Raw genomic sequence first — 11939 nt, 5'->3', positions numbered from 1 at the left:
GTTACTGTCGCGACAAATTGCTTTATGACATACTTATTTAACTATCGAAGCCAGATTTATTCTTTTAATCATATAACTAACTAAAATTTAATTTAATATAAGACTAGTGATTGCAAACCAAGACATTGAAGACAAATATTAAATCAAATTAAAAGTTATACTCGTATCATCATGACATGACAATTCAATTCATACAATGTATTAACCCATTTACTTGTGTCTGTTTCTAAACATTAAATTGCTTTAAAAGTATATAAATAAGATATGTTTTCTATGTATGTATAGTCTTAAAAAGATAACAAAAAAACACACAAAAGGGTTGCATTCGCTTTTTAAGTATTAAGTTAGTATATTATTTAAATTAAATATGATAGTAATTCTAAATGCGAAACATGTAATGTTAATCAAATGAATTCTACAAAGCTATTCCGCCACATTGTAACAAAGTTGCGTTTAAGCATGAGTATGACGAACACTGTGAAGTGAATTCCTAAGATAACTTCACTGTTTGGTTATCTTCACGCGCGGGCGGCTACACAATGTCATTTCCGCATTTTCTTCTGTTAGTATTCCATTAAAAGTTTGCAAAAACTGTCTTGGGTTGAACTAATCAGGGCTTGCAGCACTCTTCCGTTCCCCGTCTGATATCCCGACGAGACGTAGTCACGATCTTAAAGTCAACAATTCATTAAATGTAAAAAGTTAAATGAGTAAGTAGGTTCTTTAGGCTACGAATTTAAAACCTATGGGAACTGAAAATAAAAAGTTGGCCCAATGAATAATCCAAGTTTGTGACTTCGAGCGCCGAACGCAACTTTGTCAAAAATCGAATAAACCGCATTTTTTTTTAGATTTGGGCGATTATAACCCTAAAGTACTAGTTTTTGGTAGTAACTTCCTAGCAAATTTAGTCCACTTTAAAAACGTTTAAAGTGGACTAAATTTGCTACAATAAGACATTAGAATTGTCTCTGTACATCTAATATTTTACGAGATAAAGCTTTTCAAAATTTTATAATTTTAAAAGGCTTTATCTCGTATTATATAAGGGTTAGGTAGGTAATTTATATGGAATTCATCACCGCCACGTTCTACAAAATATTTATTTTCCATAAACATTTTTTTTTTCAAATTAGGCACTCATACATTTTTTTATGGAAAAATAATATTTTGTAGAACGTGCCGGTGATGAATTCCATATAAATTACCTACCTAACCCTTATATTATAGAGAACTGATGTAAAATTATAAAATTTTGAAAGGTTTTATCTCGGAAAATATTAGATGTACAGAGACAATTCTAATGTCTTATTGTAGCAAATTTAGTCTACTTTAAAAACGCCCTAGGAAGTTACTATCAAAAACTAGTACTTTAGGGTTATAATCGCCCAAATCTAAAAAAAATTGCGGTTTATTCGATTTTTGACAAAGTTGCGTTCGGCGCTTGAGGTCACAAACTTGGATTATTAATTGGACCAACATCATAAACAAGTCTGCAAAAAATCAGAACTACCGGATTTGACGCAAACGCAAAATGTATAATTTTACTGTATTAAATGGGATATGATATTAAATGGTTTGGCTGGTATACATTCTATGATACATTTTAAGATTCTAATCCTTTACGGTGTCAGTTGCATCAACCATAACCAACAGTCTAAATAAAGTAACTCAGCAAAGATCTATGAGAGATGGAGTAAGTATAGACGGTTTAGAGAGACAACTGACTTTAGATCCAATTCAATCAATAATCGTACAGAGGACGCAATATAAATAATAATATTGATTAATAATTTAATCCATATTTTACCCTTAATATAAATATTCGAAGACTTCTTCAAAATTTTAATGAAGCCTGCATAACTATTTTTTTTTACATGTACCTATGTATATTTACGAGTACATATGGAGGCTTAGCTCTTAGATCCTTAAACAGGTCAGGTTTGGTATCATTAAATCTCCACTCTATCTACCCTGCTTTACATGGTAATAAATGTATACTAACCACAGCGCAGAATGGCGTGTAGCGCGTTGTAGACAGACATGCAACGTTACCTATTTAGCATATACGGCGCTGGGTTAAGTCGGTAAGAAGATGAATGTTTCTAGCGCGCAGCACTGCATTACGATGTACCAAAATGGTGCGTGTATATATATATGTTATATATAAATACATATGTGAACAAGTTTTATAGTTACAGGCGTACAGCGTATCAAAAAGTCATCGTTTTGGTGTCGTGATACCTATTAATTGGCCGATGCAATAGTTAAGTATACTTACAGGCCAATTCGAACAAATATTGACATCAGAATGATACTTAAATAATGTCAGTAGGTATAATTTGCCTTAGTTATTGCCTTAATTGTTTATTGATACATATCGCGGCTCACTTTAAATGTTCGGTCATAGGCTCGATAGATTTCCCCAAAGCAACTTAGCGGTCGTGGCATTTACCTATTAGTCACGGGAGCTTTTTTAGAGGCAATTTTTCACGCCAATGTAATTCCGAAGACGGGCTGTAGATCTATAACAGTACAATAAATTGCTAGTATTGGGCGGCACCGGGTGCATGTTATGTGCGTGAGACCACAGCAAGTTTATTCCAACAAGCCCTGTATTTACTCCACTCACTGAGTGCAGGCGAGTGTTGGCTTCAAACCAACCAGTACAGTGTAGTCTAAAAATACGTTGACTTGATTTTTAATGCGGCATAGGGTAGAAAGGGGTAATGGGGATCACTTAAGCAAGAATTAAAATAAAAAAATAAAATGAAACGAAATCTTTATTGCAACCGCCTCATAACAAAATCTACTTAATTGACTATTATTTGAGATCAATAATCGTCACATTACTAATCATCTTTGGCAAATATGAAAGTTACAAAAATTAACTGTTTTGACTCCCATTGCACAGAGGTATGGGCTATTGTGGTCACCTTGCGGGTAATGAGGATCATACAAAAATCCATCTTCTTCTATAAGTTTCACTGCTTTTTCCAATGTGTCAGAAGACCAGGAAGCTTTTGTGGTAGTTCTGACTCGTACTTTCGGCATCTGAAACCAAAATAACAAATTATATTATACCTTTTACATTGCGGGCAATGGGGGTCACCTGATCCTCATTACCCACAAGTATTTTATGAAGAAGAAAAAATAAACACAATATGATACGTGTTAACAGCACGCGAGATTTAACTATGAAATCGTTACACTTAATGCACAAGTAAAGACATAAAAAAGTCACATATAAGTACATCAATAATTAAAGTACTTACCGTCTATTTTGCGTACGTAAAAATTTACATCGGCGAGCCGCAAAAACAAAACACACCTCTTAATCCCGATGCCGTCGCGATATATAGCGCTAGCGCGGGGCCAGAGGGGGGCGGGAACGCCCGTAAACGTATTTCTAGTGTTTGTAGTTTTGGAGATGTGTGGGTGACCACCATTACCCGCTGACTCCCATTACCCGGTCTTCCCCTACCTATTATTGATAATTCTAACAAACGTTTGCGTTGGTGTATCAAAGTTTAAGGATAATATTTAAAAGATATGTATGTACTGCATTATGTTGAATAAAAGATTGTAGTTTTTAGTGACGTTTTAAAAAGACGTGTTATTAGGAAAAATATTCCGAAAACTTCTTTGATGTTAACTTATTTTTAGGCCACCATAAGCATTAAGCATTATCTCTGATTATACGTACCTTACCCAAGACAGTCACACGGCTCGATTCGGAAAATGGATTAGATTTCTACTAGACTTCAACAAGTTACGATATGGATAATTTAAAGATATTTGTAAGATAGATATGTCAAATTTGACGTTTCCGCGATTCTGAAGGTCCTCTTGAACGATTTCGACAAGTTATGACTTAGATATCCAAGTCACATCTAGTCGATATCTAATGTAGATCTAGTTGATCTCTATATCGTCTCTAGATCTTGTGATTATCTCGAAATCCAAATAGGCCTGACAGTCACAGGTCACATGTCCGGGTTTGCCTCTGGCATTATGGCTGAGCACAGTAAGCTTTGGGAACAGCAGCTCAGGGCTCGAGGTGAAAAACGTCCGCATCGTAACTCGGAAGGCAATAAGCAACGCGCCGTCCCGTAAAAACCTTTGTCACCATCACGTAGGTAACACTTACCTACACAATGACATACATGCAGAGATGTTTCTATACTTTTTATTAAGATGCTTAATTTAAAATAAGTATTTCCTCTAAAGGTTTTAGTTCGTATTTTATGAATAATGTATAGGTTATATGGTATAATAGTATAATGTATCATATACCTCAAGCATAGGTACACACTATGCGGGAGAATAAAATATCTGAAATCTGCGGATACATACATACGTCCCGTGGACCCGGGTATGTCCTTAAACTGCGTCCAGGACCCGGGTATGTCCTTAAACCACGTCCAAGACTACCGGTGGACGGGCAGCAGCGTCCCTCAAATTCGGTGTACTCGACTGCGATCGCCAACCCGCCTGCCAAGCGTGGCGATTATGGCATTCACCCCCCAAAAAAGGGGGAGGCCTATGTTCAGCAGTGGACGTCTTATGGCTGAGATGATGATGATAATGATACATACGTCTGCTAACTTATACAGCTTATTCCGTCATTTTCCTACAAAAGTAACATAAATTGTTTAAATAATTTTAATTTCATTTTTGTTTAAATCATTGGCAATTATTGGGTAGGTAAAGAAATCTAAATATTTTGGTAAATTTTTTTTAGGTTGCACCGATTACATTACACCCTTATTGATAAACCTTTTGAAGCTTCCATTAATTAGTTACTTTATGTTTTATCCCTTTCTAACAAGTAATTATAACTCAAATGTACATATAAAGATGAATGATTAATAGCTAATTGACGATGACGTTTTACAACTCCACTGTCCTATGTAAACACTCGGCGTGTAGTTAACAGAGACAAATATTGAGGTTAGAGTTACAACATACCTACGTTATTACGTTTTTCTTATTTTATGGACATTACCTAAACATAGGTACGAAATATCATCATAATACAGTTTCTGAAATGTGATACTTATATCAGTTACATCAAAGGTTGGTTAAAGTCTACAATCCGCGTTTGGGTAGCGTAAAGACAATTAGGTATACAAAATTTCAAATAAATTATAGGTTGGTCATGATGAAATAATATTAAAAGTATCCAATTTAAAGTACCTACACTAAATATAGTGGTTTTTTAAATCAAAATTTACTGGAAATATATAATAAAATATACATGTTATATACCATGCAGGAAATCCTGTTAGCTTATTCAATGTACCTACTATACTAAATACAAGCTCAGAACCAACTGAAAGATAATATCACTCCGTACCTTGCTGTAAGCCTGTCTCGTGAATAAAATTATTCTCTGTAGCGTAAATAGGTACATCTGCTGCCTTACAACCTAGGTATTTAGGTAACAACATTAACTTAACAATCTAGTTCATTGCTAAATAAATGACGTTGATTTTACGATTACTTATTTAAAAACAATTTATGATTATTATGGTATTTAGTGGAATTTAAATAAAAATAAGTAACTAAGAAATTACAAAGTTATGCGTATTATTAACATTATATCCTTGAAAATGTATGAACTGTTATGAATATTTGTAAGTATTTATTCTGGACACAAGTGAGTGCAAAAAGTCGTAGATCTCTGTTACGTCCCCATGAAAACCAGAAAAGCTTTTATGTAGTCATGTACACACGTTTAGTTTTTTTATTACTTACTTGTCATATTATTTTATTTCTACTTACCTAAGTATGTACGTATTTAAAGAAATATATAAGTAGGTATATGAGTGTATTATATTTAACTAGTAAATGTTAGTATAGTAATTTATGTACCTGTAAATAATCTTTACTTACTTCGAAGCAATATGTGGATATATGGGCTTTCGAGTATCCAAATCAAGGAGGTATACGCCGCCTAATGCGGAGTAATCCGCTTGTGATGCCTCGACATTACAGCGAGACAACGCAGTAATTCCAAGGCAACCAACCATAATAGATTAAATTCATTAAATTACAACTTACACAGGCATACATCAGCAATACCTGCGGTTGTTAAGTGTTTAGGGTCCGACACGCGACATAGTCCCGACCCGTCCTTTATAGCTACTACAGTATTTTAACTTTAGACGCTGTAATTCTCCTGACAGTTCTATTCACATAGATAATAGCATGGAAAAATACCGGGTGTGGCCTGTAATATGAGCATAATATTAAACTGTAGACTGTACTCCTCATACTGACCAACATTTGTACAGCGACTTTTAAAAATAACTTGTAGTTTGATAAATACACTTTGAAGTTTATTCTAAGACGCAATGTATTGCGAATTTTGTTATGTAAGACGTGACAAGCAACGTCAATCACAATGATATGGCGTGGCGATGACGTCCATTGAAGGTAATATTTATTTTGTACGAGAAATAGAGAGTCTAAATACTTCATAATTTTTAAAAGTTGTTGAACAAAAGTGTCACCGTTTGAGGAGTACAATCTATGTTTTAATTATCTGCTCGTGTTTTAGGCATCACCCAGTATAAAAAAAAACTTAGTGACATTATAAACATAATGACTTCCAGAAGTAGGTTTTGTTCCATTGTGCTAGTTTAGCATCGTAAATTGTTAAAATGTAACAGCACCGTACCTATTGCGTTCAATGCACGATGGTGTGACATTTTCGGAAAACTGATCTACGAATTAGTATTAGCAAAATAGAGGCAGTCGCATTTGACACAGTTAAGGGGTCCACAGATTACCAGTTCGCCGGATGATATCAGCCTGTCAGTTGTTCAGAGCTGTCAAATTTTCCTTTAAACTGACAGTCCGATATCGTCCGGCAGACTGGTAATCAGTGGGCCCCTTTAAACAAAAGGGTTAGCGTAAGACCAGGTTTCGTATAAACAGCCACATCTTATGTGAAAATGAATCTTAAATCTACAATGCTTAAATCTAAACAATTAAGTAATTATTATGTTTTTATTACCATTTCTTTGAGTGGCATGCGACATAAAAATCCTCAAAGTACAAATTCCGAGCTAACGAGGAGATTATAATTACAAGGAACGTAGGTAACGAAGGTATTGAATCAATAATGTTTCACTCAGTAATAAGTTATGAGACATGCTTAACTCCTATTAGTAGGCATTTTGTACGCCTTGAATGGCGGCGTCAAACTGTTTTATTGAAAGACTGTCTTAGTAACGGTGACTAAATCTTCTTTACGTGAATTTTACAATAATCTTACAGAAGCTTGTAAGATGTCAAACGAGTTTCAGTGTGTGTCGTGTGTGTAGAATGCTCTTAAAACAACTTTGTACATGCGTTAAAAAGGTTAGTGGTTAAAATAACTTTTAGATTTTCAGATTGCGTTACAAGTTTCAGAATTTTTAATAAGTACTTAGTTTCATAGGCACACAAAAGCCCTACTCACAATTGACCAAGTTGCCTGTTGAACTGACGTACTTAATCTATTGTTCGGAGAGAAAAATCACGAAAGTTGATAATGTTTATCTTTAATCGCCTATACTACTGTATAGGAAAACTGTGTGGATGTGTATCTTACGTAATAAAATAAACAAATAAAATTTGATGTCAATACCTACCAGTAGAATCTATGAATGGTTTCATAGCTAGTGTTCAAGTACCTGTACCCACTGATGTAGGCCTCCAGGCGCATAGTTATAATCCAGTATAAAAACTCATCTCGTCATATTGTTGTTAGCCTTTTTTATGCACAATGCACATGCACACTCCTCTGACTCGGGAAAATAATTTATCAAAACTGTATCACAATATAATACAACTAAGTATGAGCTGCCCCAGTTTGTAAACATTGAAGCAGGTACTAAACTGTTTTGTAACATTAATGTATCTCCTCGCCGTATAGCTAGTACACATGAGAGAGGCTTCAATGAGTAATGGTTTGTCCTTACTAAAATATTCGTTTTAAGTCAGCTGCGGTACCTAACCGTTTGCCAAGCGCCTGCTGAACCACGTAAACGATTCGATTTGCCAATATATCACAGAACACACCTGGACTGTTATAACAAAAAACCGATTGCAATTGTTTTGCGCCGTTTTATGGCCTCTTCGTTGTATCGTTGTCCTCATTTTGTCATGAGTGAGTGTATAACGAGTGCAGAATAAATGAGATGTGTTCTCGATGCTTCGGCGATTTTGATATAAGTATGTAGGTATTCAATAAATATTGAATGAGAGCTACAGTAATATTGACTGAAAGTTCATGGAAATAAAATAAGTAAAACACTGTGTGTCTGTCTGTTACCGGTGCTGTTTTACCAAATGAGCTACCGAGACTTACCCATTGACAGCGAATACTTTTACTAATGTACTTCATATTTATATTTATTTATTTATTTATTAACATAAAAATATACATCTTATACAATTACAGTGTCCCACAAAACAGTTTACACGGTTTGACTGTGGGATCGTGCAGTCTCTACTCTCTTATATGCGCCATAGTGTTTCATTTTTCTACATTAGACCATAGTGTTTACCTAGAATATTTAACACGAATAATTATAATATTCGGACACATTATATAGTAAAAATTGAGCCTGTCCTAAGGCTGGGTCATACTTAGATAATGTTGGCACTTGGCAGTCAATAAGACTGGCAACATTATCATGGACAATGAGCATTAATTAGGGGCCTACTTTTAACTTCTCAAAGTGACTATAAGTAAAAATATGCGTATTATTCTACCTATATTATATCATTGTACTTTTGTGCCTGTGAAAGCGAATTATAACTAAGTAAATAGCAATAACAGCACAGAAGATGACAAAAGTGACAAAGTTAAAGCGCAAAAAAGGAAATCATCTACAGCAATGACGAGACACGACACGAGGCGTGCGGTCTTCTACCGGTGTTGTCGGTCATTTCTATTTACTATCCTCCGGTAGACGTACCGGATAATTTCCAACTTTTGTAACCAAATTCCAAACACACAGAATGTCATGTATTGTCATCAACCGCGAACGCGCCTGCACATGTGATGTTATCGTTCATGAATAACAACCATCGTTTATACAATATTCATGTTATGCACACGCCTGGAGCGCATATCTTATCATCTCAGTGCGAAGAGCAAGCTACGAGCCACTTCTATAGCGCCGTAGCGTTTCCTACAAAATTACTGGTCTGTTCGAGAAACTAAAAACGGTGAAATATAGAGATACTACTCCTAAAAATACGTGTGATAACTAATTAGATTCGTCATGATGCCTAGAAAAATATAATCGAAGCGTGTATTAGCACATAAAAAAATATCAAAAGTTAAAAGTTATAAAACCAAAAAAGGGGGGAAAAGTAGATATTTTTTATTTCCCCAATATCTCAAAAAGTATCATGACCAGTGATCGTACATTTTCCAGCAGGTGTTAACGGAATTGGTATAAGTACATAATTTCAACCCTAATGATTAATTAGCGTTAATTACGTTAATATTAACCTTAATTTACCATTTCAGTTGAAATTATTTATACCAATTCCGTTAACACCACTCTGCTGCACCAAAAATGCTGGAAAATGTACGATCACTGATCATGACGAATCGAATGAGGTATCACACGTATTTTTAGGAGTAGTATTTCTATTTTTCACCGTTTAGAGTTTCTCGAACGGACTATCGTACGGTATCATATTCGGTAACGTGAATTGGAATACCAGTGCGTCGCATTCTCAACATAATACAAAAGGTTTTGCATGTGCACAGACTGATAATTAAAAAGAAAATTTATTGAACCTAAAAAACACATAATTATAACAGATAATTAAAATTAGATTAATAAGTTACAGCTTTGATAGGTAGTAGCCAAAAGATTATCGATTCAATTTCAATACGTCATTTACATTCACCAGTACTTTAATAAACTTTGGTAATTTTATTTTCCTTAAATAGCTGTGGTTATCGATATACTTAATCACCGTCATTACAGTTGATAAACATTATTTTTAAGTTAACGCAAATTTTTAGCCAAATTTCAACATGAAAAATTGCTAATTTGTAAACATCTTGTACGACTTCCATCGCCAGCTGCCGTATTCTTTAGACTTTAGAGCCTTTTACTGTGCCAATTGGAGTAATTACTATTATGAGGTAGAAGTCGTTTTATAGACACGAATAACTTCTTTAAAAGTACTCGATTACTCTACAGTAACTTAAAAACTGTGAGGGTGATAAATATAGAAAAATGTGACCATGAAAGTGGTGGTAGGCAAATATGCAGCCGTCGAAGCATTACCGGCTCGGCACCGCCTGGCACGGGCGAAATAAAGAACGTGCTCCAAATTAAATAAAACAACTGATTCCAACAAGGCCACGTCCTGAATGCTAATGGCATTGGCGCAATAGTAAAAACACTATTAACTATCAGGAGATAGTACTCGTAGAACTAGTAGGAAATAACGGCGATCGAGCAACCGGTAGTAATGTTTTAGAACTCGATACGAGAATTGTACCCACTGTGAATTAAGAACGGTACAAACATCGCGTTATTTTCGATTTTTGGTCAATGTGGCTTATTCCGTCCACTAGGGTTTTAGTCGAACAAGGACCCAAAAATTGTGTTAACTTTGTCTCAAACCACTGGCTCGGCCTGCAAACCGTTGATAGGACCAAACGCAAAGTTGAAGCTTAAAATGCAGACTGAAAATGTTTGGAGCATAAAAAACGTTTAATGCATAAAACAAAATAGCATATAAGAGGCTTTATTCCTTTAACGTATATATTTTTTTGCTCTGATCATAATATAAGTCTGGGAATAGAGAGGCACCATTATAGGCCTGATTGTTAGTATTAACAGGACATGGGATACTGGAGATGGGATGGATGGAGGGTAGAGACATTAATAATTTACATGTATTTAATTCTCTCTTTCTCCCTTCTCCACACACTTTACACTATGTATCTATTAAGCCCAACGAAGCCTACACACTGATGTTAATCAGTTAGCGAAAATATTATTTTGGACCGAACGTGGGTTGTTTTAAGAGCTAATGAAAATTTCGTTTGGCGGGCGCAGTATTGTGGTCAGGAAATTGAAAGGGCGGTCGGAAAACTTGATTTACAGCAAAGTGCCTGAGAAAAGGGATGTTTTATTATGAAAATTATCTTCGGGCTCGGAGGGTTTGGTCATAGTGGCCGCTCGTATGTTATGATAATAATTTAGGAACGAGCAAGTGGGCATGTAACAAATATTTTGCCATCGATATATTTACAAATATTTTGTAAGTGAATATCAGAATAGTCGATTTAATTATTATATTTACTCGTACCGTAAAACGGGGTGAGTAGGTTTCGCGGGGAGAGTTGGGTTATGAATGGGGAGAAAAGGTTTGAGAGGGGGGTGAGAAGGGTTTTTAAGGCTACTGCTACAAAAATAATGTATTCCAATTTAAAATGGGGCTATAGTAATACGCATAATAAAAAAAAATCGATCCAACAATCTTCCAAAATCACCTTTGTATGAAAAACCCTCTCACCCCAAATATGAGGCACTACAGGGTGAGGTGGGTTTTCCTCTTTATCGTCAAAGTTATGAAATGGAACTACCCAAAATAAAATACAAACGTCCGAACCACTTATTATGAATACGAACGAACCACTTATGACACCATTCAGTTTTCACATGTAAAAATAAAATTTTATCGAGGTTTGGAAGTCAAATTTCACCCAACTTACCCCATTTTACGGTAGTTAGTTTAGTAACCTAGTTTAAATTCTGTCTGACTCTATTGTTCCTATTTACTCAGAATCAACAACAGGTGATTAGGGTCGTTTCTCAAAAAGTTGGCACCGCCAGGTTAACGTTAACGTTTTTCAAAAATTTTGCATTTTCGCATTTTTTTTTTATTGGGATCGTTAAAAGGCA

The 11939-nt window shown here is 35.1% G+C and overlaps 1 long non-coding RNA gene across 1 annotated transcript; it reads right to left on the bottom strand.

Moving 5' to 3' along the window:
- Positions 1-2765: 2765 nt before the first annotated feature.
- LOC134667632 (uncharacterized) lies at positions 2766-3353 on the bottom strand. Its single transcript, XR_010098668.1, has 2 exons — positions 3276-3353; positions 2766-3054 (listed from the first exon to the last, which is right to left on the bottom strand). It is a non-coding gene; the product is annotated as an uncharacterized LOC134667632 (long non-coding RNA).
- Between the last annotated feature and the right edge of the window lie 8586 nt (positions 3354-11939).

The sequence above is a fragment of the Cydia fagiglandana genome, chromosome 9 (assembly GCF_963556715.1).
Source record: "Cydia fagiglandana chromosome 9, ilCydFagi1.1, whole genome shotgun sequence".
NCBI lineage: Eukaryota > Metazoa > Arthropoda > Insecta > Lepidoptera > Tortricidae > Cydia > Cydia fagiglandana.
Note: the sequence above shows the minus strand (reverse complement) of the source record. Positions and strands in the feature narration are given on the sequence as shown.